At 50.4% G+C, this 9,189-nt stretch overlaps 1 long non-coding RNA gene across 1 annotated transcript; it reads left to right on the top strand.

Moving 5' to 3' along the window:
• Positions 1 to 427: 427 nt before the first annotated feature.
• On the top strand, positions 428 to 8,702 carry LOC141571596 (uncharacterized). The gene is made up of 3 exons (XR_012496460.2): positions 428 to 2,897; positions 2,978 to 3,238; positions 4,765 to 8,702. It is a non-coding gene; the product is annotated as an uncharacterized LOC141571596 (long non-coding RNA).
• Positions 8,703 to 9,189: the final 487 nt, after the last annotated feature.

Here is a 9,189-nt window from a genome sequence, read left to right as displayed (position 1 = left end):
TGTATATGGCCATTTGAAATTAGTGATTTAATATTATGGTTTTTTTGGATTGCTTGTTGGTCATGAAGCTGTAACTCGGCCATCACTTTGGCTTACTGGAAGTTGCCCAAATTGCCAGCAGGGAACCTAGAGGATGTTAACAAAAATTATCCAAAACTTAGAAATAAGGTAAAGGATGACGACGTGTCCTTTCCATGTCATATCGGAAAAAACTGCTCTGTGTGTTACCGTGTTTCCCAGAAAATAAGACCTAGCCGGACAATCAACAGTAATGCATCTTTTGGAGCAAAAATTAATATAAGACCCAGTCTTATTTTACTATAATATAAGACTGGGTCTTTATAATGTAATGTAATGTAATGTAATGTAATGTAATGTAATGTAATGTAATATAATATAACATAATGCTGGGCCTTATATTAATTTTTGCTCCAAAAGACACCTTAGAGCTGATTGTCCGGCTAGGTCTTATTTTCAGGGAAACACGGTACCATCATTTTGGATGGGGGAAACCCCTGGACACTTCCTTCAGTCGTGGGGTCCACACCACTAGGACCATCTTTTTATCTCTGAGTTGGGTGTGAGGGAGGCATCAGGGCCACACCATTCCAGAAATTACCTTGATCGCATTTCCTTGGGTCCAGAGTTGAAACAGCTTTCTGTATGAAGAACCAAACGTAACCAAACATTTACAAAAACAAATCACCTGTAAGAAAAATGGAACCAAGGGTGCTGGGCTCTCCTCTCAGTCAGAGAGCTTACGTTGCTGTGGCTGTCACGTGCGGCCAGGCCTGGGGATGGTGTGGGGCTGCAGCACAAGCTGGGGCCACAAGTGACGTTTGTTCCATGAGGAGTGGGTAGCTTTCCTGGTGGGGAGGCTGGCGCTGAGCCAGATGGGCTGGGCCGGCCTGTCCTGAAATTCGGGGGGATGGGGGACGTGCCACTTTGTGTAGATGTCTTCTCTTTCCGCATTTTGCCTCCTGGGTCTCACGGAATAGTCTCCTTCCTCCGAGGTGCCTTTCCCAGGGAGCATCTTCCAGGGTGCTGTGTCTGTCACCTACTGTGCTGTTTATCTCATGGCAGGATGGGCTCACTTTCTGCTGTTAACTCTGCTCGGTGGGGAACACTACCCTGGAGGGGATGGGGCAGGCTGTATTTTGAAATAGCTACGTGGGTTCACCTGTTCAGGTAGGACACAGCTTCTCATAGGAGCCACAGTGGATTTTGAAAACTTACAGATAGCAGGATAGATGAGGGGGATGACTTTCTCCCTTTCTGCACTCCTTCCTGGGGCTGATGTGCATGCCACACACACACACACACACACACACACACACACACACACACACACACGAATGGTGTTTTTCAAATAGGACTCCACAGTATAAAGAGGCCATTTAGCATAAGCGCATGCAGGAACTCTGCTCTGGTGATTGAATTTTGGTGGCCAATTGGCTTGTGGTTACTCTACCCTGAGGCCAGACCGTGGTGAGGCGCCCACTCCCCAGTGACCACAGCAAAGTGGGGGAAGGGTCGAGGGACACAAAGGAAGAGCGTTCGGCCCTTACATGGGAGGGGGCCAGAGGCCTGAGTTTGGGTGGGGTGATGGCGGGTCCCAAGCCCTCACCCCTATGGATTCTGTTGGGGCTGGAATACAGTGTGAAAGACTGGAGACTTCCTTCCAGGGTGCTTGACCGACTGTCAGTGAACCGTCTGGGAATGGACTGCACCCCCACCCCTCCAGCCCTGAAGGTGGGGTGCTGGGTGACCTTGTGGGTGGCAGGCACATTCCCACCAAAAGCACTGTGACGAGCAGTGTTTCTGTGACTTCACTCCAGCATGGACACCCAGTGTCCTATCCTCTCACAGCCGGCCAGCTGTCAGGTTACACATGTGAGAGGTGAGCCCCCTGAGGCCATGTTGGGGGCTGTGGATCCAGGAAACAGGCAGCCCCAGCACTTTCATTGTCTTCTTTCTCGTTATTCAAGAGTGAAATGGCCCACAGGTTGAGAAGGGCTCGCTGGGCGTGCAGGTTCCGTGGTTGGAAGTTTGGGTTTCAGGGAGGCCTTCTGGCCACACCGCTGAGTGCCAGGCTTGGACGTCAGGCAGCTGTGGCTGGGCGTCTGGGGCTTCTTCTGGACGATGGGAATGACGATGTGCGCCCCCCATAAGTCACTACTACGCCTGTGTGGGATGTGCCGCAGCGGTGACTTCACACTGGCTGCCTCTTCTGGGGTGGCTGTGGGGCCTGGCTGACCCTGTGCCATCCTGGACAGCCGGGCTGGTGGCGATGAGCCCAGCCAGCCGGTGAGGGCCCTGGCTTGTGCTTGGCGTGTGGCATGCCCAAGGCTCACAGGCGCGACAGGGCCTCTGACCAGTGGAGGCCCGCTGACCCAGATTCCAGAACTCTGCATGTGCCGTACCCATCCTGGGGTCCCGGGGTCCTGGAGAGCCTTGAAAGACAAAGAGGCTGCCTTCGTCAGGGGGTAGGTGAGTCTTCACAGCCATCCCCAGGGCCTGGAAGAACCAGCATTTGTGGTGTTTTCTCAAGGTTTCTTAAAGGAAATCTCTCAAGTTCTATGGGGTGTGGCGCTCGGCTGCTGGGAACAGACACAGTTTATCTTACAGAGAAAATTGTTTTGCAAGAGGTTTCCCACAATTATGGTCTGAGGGAGGGTCCCTGCCAGCTTTTCTTAGTCACTGGGCTTCAGGGGGAGGTGGTTTTTCTGTTGCTGTTCTTTTTCTTTTTTTTTTTTCCAACCTGAAGGCCAGCCGTCTGGGAGCAGGCACACGGAGCAATTACCCAGTGAGGGGACAGAAGGTGCTCGTCAGCAGTTTCAGGTGCTGCAGGTGGCTGATGGCTTTTGGTGGGATGTCACCAAGTGCCCGGGTGGAGGGTGAGTCAGAAATCCTTAGGTCACTTGTGGTTTTCTTTCATGGTTTTGCTGTGACTATTAACTTGTTTTTACTTAACAAGAAAAACAGGTGTTTGGGTGTCTGTTGGAAACACTGCTGCCTGCTCTGAGCTGCGCACTGTCTGGCTGGCGCTAAGTGGAGGACTGAAATGGGGGGCAGCCAGCAGACCCCTCTGCCAGGCACCTGGGCACCAAGCTGAGCCTGAGACCCGGATCCTGGTGATTTTGTGAACAAGGAAATTGGTCGGAGTGACCACTCTCTTGATGAATTGGAACGGGTCACTTGCTGGGCCTGACCGCAGGGCCTCACAGACCCTAGAGAGGCGAGTATGCGCATGTCTGCATGTGTGTGCATGTGTATGTATGCACATGTGTGCACGTGCACACGTGTTCGTGTGTGTGTGTGTGTGCATGCTCTGACTTTGCCTGTAATGTTTTCCACGCGATCTGCAGGGGCTGACAGCATTCACCTTGGTTTCCCTCACTTTTGGGATAGAAATGAAAGCAGTGTGTTTGTCCCAACATGGCTTTAGGCTTTCTCTCTACCTGGCCCTGTGGCTTTTCCAGTCCCACAAAGGTCAGCATCCCAGTACGGGGACTAAGGAGCCCCAGCTGCAGGTGTCTGGTTCCCTCCATCCTCAGCCTGAAGAAATGAGTCTCAGACACTCCTGCAAAGACCTTTAGAAATGATGAGAGTTGGCTCCCATCACAGCTGCTATGTTCACAGGGAGGGAGGAGGCACCAGCACGGTGACCTTGGGACTGGAAGTGGCTGAGATCTGCTGGGTGACACAGACCACCAGCCTTTTTACCAGAAGTCAGAGGTGCCCCAAACAAGCCCTCACTGTACTGCAGTGTAACTGACCTCAAACCAAAGCTCCGCAGGGCTGGGGGAAGCTGATTGACCAGTGCCTACCTTCCCAGTCCTCTGCCACCACCCACGCCCAAGGCTGTGAGCCCCTGGAAATTGTGGGGTGCTTGGACTCCACTTCTCGGCTGGGGACTCCAAGACTGGCTGCCCCATTGCTGCAGCTGGCAGGAAGCGTCAGGGTGGCGGGTGAGTCAGATGCTCCATGTTGTTAGAAGTGAATGTCACAGAGGTCATTTCCGAGGGAGATGGCCTGCACAGCACTGCCTCGGCTGCTCTCCAGGAGGTGCCAGTGGTGCAGCCGGGGACAGCGCCTGCCGTCAGTGGCACTCTGTCCCTGCTGCATCCGTCCTTGAACACACCTGGCACACAGCAGTTGGGTCGTCCGCCTTTTGTCTTCCTTTGGGGAGGTCAGAGGTGGTACAGGATGGGATACTTGTCAGCACATCACTGGTCACTTCCAGGGCCATCCTTTGCCTTCTTGTGCCACATGCAATTATTGGAGAGACAAGGGGTGGTGTAAATGAGAAGGCGAGTAGGACGTGGCTGCTGTGAGTGACCAGCCCCCAGGCGGGGCGCCTGCACCTCTGCCTGTCTGGCTGGTGACACAGCCACCCTGCCTGCCACTCTTCAAGGGCAGAGATGGCTCTGTCAGCCTTCTGGCCAGCAGGAGGTATCTGTCCTGCTGGCATGGACCCTGACACCCTGAGACCTGGAGGCTTAGGCTCAGAGGTGGACAAAGGTCTTTGTCCCCCTTGGTTTGACTGGCATGGACTGAGCACCTGCTCTCTGTGGGGACTGGTACTAGACTTAAAGCTGTGGTGGTCACACTGGAGCCAGGGCTGCTGTCATGCCCCCCGAATCTCACAGGTGTTTGTGGGGAAACGGGGAGCAGCAGTCCTGAGAGACGGCCAACACAGGAGGATGGTGTCTTCTTCTCCATGAACAAGCCGCTCCCTGGTTCTCGTTTTCTGTCTGGCAGGAGTCAGGAACATTGTCGCCCAACATGCTTGCTTGCTGGGACCTTCCTTCCCGCCCAAGACCAGGCGTGGACACGGCCATGGAGGGTTTATGCCCGGAAGAGGGGCCAGGAAGAGCGCAGACACCCCCCCACCCCCAGCAGCCATGCCCCCCGACCCCGTCTCACTGGCTTCCACGGCATCACGGTGTGTCTGGCTGAGCTTGGCTGCAGGTGCCTGTTGTTCCTGTCCTGCTGCTGATGGCAGTGTCTTCCTGTCACTGTCCCATCGTGCCCAGTGACCACGGCCTTTCCTTCTTCCACAGCCAGTGCTCCACCAGATGAGCTCTTACTTTGTGCACAGCAGCACGTGGCCTGGGGACAGATGAGTCAGGCCTGGCCCGTCCTCCAACAATCTTCCTTCAGGAGAGAAAGGAGCCCAGGGGACCTGTGTGGACCGTCTGGGCACTGCGGCCTGGTGTCGTGTGCATGGGGAGCGTTTGTCCTCATCTGGGCCTGTGAGTTGTGAGGTCACTTTGGGGTAACAGTGGGCTGTGAAAACAGCTCAACAGGAGTGCCTTGGAGGGGACGGGACCAGGGGCACAAAACCATGAACGTGATGTCTGGGTGGGGTTTTCTTCCTCTGTTCTCACGGTCACTTTGAGGGGAGGGAACTGCCTCCCATCTCTTGGAAGGGCGTTTTGGGGAGAGCACTTTGATTTCCTCCGCCCGACTTGCCACCTGCCACAGGGAGGAGCCACGAGCTGTCTGATGGTGACTTCTGTGCTGCTGTTCTTTGGCATCTCGCACCACCACGAGTCTCGCCCATCGGGGACAGAGACGGGCCAGAGCTCATCTTGGCTTTCTCTGGAGGCCAGGCATGTCTGAGTAGAACCAGTGACTTCGACAGCCCGGGTCTCTCCTGCCATCTCCAGGCACATGGGCCTGGGCACAGCCTTGCAAACCGTCGGCAGCCCCGTGGCCTAGACCTGGGTGGTGATGCTAAGGGCCAATGGGTCGGCCTCTGGGACCGAGCAAGTTCTCCAACCCAGCTTTTACATGGAACTGTGAACGTGGCAAGTTTTGAGACATTTAGTCCTTATTTCAAGTTTCTTCCATATACGAGCTGTGAGATTTCAGGGAAATTCAAGTTTTCTTGATCACCAGCTAACCACAAATACTCTTAGCGGTGATAATACTCACTAATAAGCTTGCAGTAACGTCTTACAAGCGGCACTGTTCTCGCTGGCCAGCCTCTGCTTCACGGACTCTGGGCCTCAGTCACCATACAGAGGCTGGTGGTGACTCAGGCTGAGCCTGCGGTCATCCGAAGGCTTGCGTTTGTGGCAGAAGCGCTGGCCGCCAGTGGGACTTCAGCTGGGGCTTTAGCCAGAGCACCTCCAGGTGGTCTGCGCATTCCCTCAGCCTGGGGCCTCCGGGGCTCCACGGGGCTCAGCATCGCAGCCACAGGTGGACACGGTGTGGCCTTCTGTGACCCAGCTTGAGAAGCAGGTGTGACAGCGTGCTATGTGCTTTTGCTGGTGAGCAAGTCCCAAGCCTGCCCAGAGGAAGAAGAAAGGAATTAGGCCCAGCCCTGGATGGAGAGACACAGGCTCCGGGAAAGTGTGTGGGGTGGCAGGTGTCCCGGGGGCCACCTGTGGAAGCCATCTGCCACAGGGCTGTCAGCCAGAGGGAGCTGCATGGCCTGTTCTGTCTGCCTCGTTTGGCTGCTGGCACAGGGTTCAGAGGAGCCAAAGCTGGTGGGACAGCCAGGAATGCAGAGGGGGTGGGTTCATCTTGCATTTGACCAGGAAATACCCGCTTGGAGGGCAGGGCCTGGGGACCCTTGTTGGGGAACGGGAACACGGTCGCTGGCTACACACGCTATTCTGGATTCAGACTGAGCTCTTGCATTTGCCGTTTTGAGCCAAAACTACTGCCAGGAAGGGGTGCTGATAGTTTTTCATATGAGTGCCCAGTGCTGGGCCTGCGGCCAGCGTGGGTGGGCTTAACAAATAGGGCTACTGCTGCCATTGTCTGACTTTGTCACAATTGTCATCACGCCACATGGGAGCAGCATGTCCCTGGTCTTCTTTAGACCTGAAGACGGGATGCTTTCAGTTTCACCACTGCTGTGAGGCACTAAGAATCCCCTTTCACCTGCCCGGCTCCTAGAGCTGAGTGATTTTGTGTTAATAATTGTAAGATTAGAGCATCTATTCAGATGGACAGAAAACCACCTTACTTTAAATAATTTGTATTTTAAGTGTTTTTTTATTATGTTGTTCTGAACTTCTGGTGTGTACATCCATTTTATGCATGCTGAACATAATTATTTAAAAATATCTGCGACTCAGGGATCCGTTAATGTCGTCCTCCTGGCCTGCGCCACTGGCGGGGTCTTGTCCTCTCCCAGCGCCACAAACATTGGTTACTGCAGCTGTGGAATAAGTCCCGGGCTGGGGTGAGGGCTCCTCCCAGTTCAGTCTGCTGTTGGAAGTTGTCTTAGCTGTTCTAATTCCTTTGTTCTCTGTAAAGACGTTGGAATAATCTTGCTTATATTTACAAATATCTTGCTGAGATTGTGATAGAAATTACATTAAACCTGTACATCAATTGAGGAAGAATTGACACCTTTATGCTGTTGAGTATTATAATCCATGAATGTAGTGTGTCTGTTTGTTTAAATTTTTTTCTTTCTTTCATCAGCATTGTTTAGCTCTTAGCATAGAGGTTCTGTACGTGTTTTATTAGATTTACACCTAAGTATTTCATTAATTAAAGAGATTGCAAATGATATTGTATGTTTAGTTTTGGCTTTTATGTATTCATGGTAGGATAGGATACAACTGATTTTTGTATGTTGATCTTTTACTGTGTAACCTCAATGAACTCTCTTACTACTTGTTTCCCCGAAAATAAGACCTAGCCGACAATAAGCTCTAATGCATCTTTTGGAGCAAAAATTAATATAAGACCTGGTCATATTATATTATATTATATTAATTATAATATTATTATATTATATTATTATCTTACATTATCTTACCTTACCTTACCTTACCTTACCTTACCTTACCTTACCTTACCTTACCTTACCTTACCTTATCTTATCTTATCTTATCTTATAAATTTTTGCTCCAAAAGATGCATTAGAGCTGATTGTCGGGTTAGGTCTTATTTTAAGGGAAACAGGGTCATTCTGAGAGGTTTTTTGTTTTGTTTTGTTTTTGTAGGTTCAATAGAGTTTTCCATGAAGACTCTCATGTCCTCCTCAAAGAGCAACACTTTACACTCTTCCTTTCTGATCTATAAGCCTTTTATTTCCGTCTCCTGTCTCATTGCCTCAGCTAGAACTTCCAGAACTCTGCTGATAACAGTGGTAAGAGAGACATCCTTCCTGCACTTGATCCTGGGTGGAAAGCATTCAGTTTTCATTATTAGGTTTGATGTTAGCTGTAGTTTTTGGTAGATGTTGTTTATCACGTTGAGGAAATGCCCCTCTATTCCTACCTTTCTGAGAGTTTTTAGTTATTTATTTATTTAGGTCAGGAATGGGTATTGAAGTTTGTCAAATGTTTGTTTTTCCTGCATTAATTGATATGATAATGTGATTTGTCTTCTTTCATCTGTCTTTGCTCAAGTATTGAACCAAACTTGCATCTCTGAAATAAACCCCATTGGTCACGTTGTATTCTTTTTTTCCTTTTTTCTTTTTAAAGATTTTATTGGGGAAGGGGAACAGGACCCCATTGGGGAACAGTGTGCACCTCCAGGACCCCTTCCAAGTCAAGTTGTTGTCCTTCCAATCCTAGCCACGGAGGGCGCAGCTCAGCTCCACGTCCAGTTGCTGTTGCTAGTTGCAGGGGGCACAGCCCACCATCCCTTGTGGAGTCGAGGAGTTGAACCAGCAACCTTGTGGTTGAGAGCCCACTGGCCCATGTGGGAATCGAATGGGCAGCCTTCGGAGTTAGGAGCACAGAGCTCCAACTGCCTGAGCCACCGGGCCGGCCCCCAATATTCTTATTATATGCTGCTAAATTTCATTTATTAATAGTTTGTTAAGGATTTTAGCATATATATTCATGAGATATATTGGTCTTTAGTTTTATTTTTTTGTACTATCTTTGTCTGGTTTGATATCAAGTAATACAAAGTTCATAAAATTAATTGAGAGCTGTTCCCTTTTTTTCTGTTTCCTGGAAGAAATTATGTTAAATTTGTGTTAAACATTTTAAAAACATTTGTTAAAATTCCTTTCAATGAAATCATTGAGCCTAGAGATTCTTTTCAGGGAGTTTTACAATTATGAGTTAAATTTATTTATTATTATAGGGTTATTCATAATATCTATTTCATGTTGGGTGAGTTGTGGTCATTGGCAATTTTCAGCTAAGTTGTCAGATTTATGCAGGTAACATTGTTTGTAGTGTTTCTTTATTATCCACG

Source organism: Rhinolophus sinicus, chromosome 2 (genome assembly GCF_057876585.1).
Source record: "Rhinolophus sinicus isolate RSI-liver-muscle chromosome 2, RSI-T2T, whole genome shotgun sequence".
Classification (NCBI taxonomy): Eukaryota; Metazoa; Chordata; class Mammalia; order Chiroptera; family Rhinolophidae; genus Rhinolophus; species Rhinolophus sinicus.
Note: the sequence above shows the minus strand (reverse complement) of the source record. Positions and strands in the feature narration are given on the sequence as shown.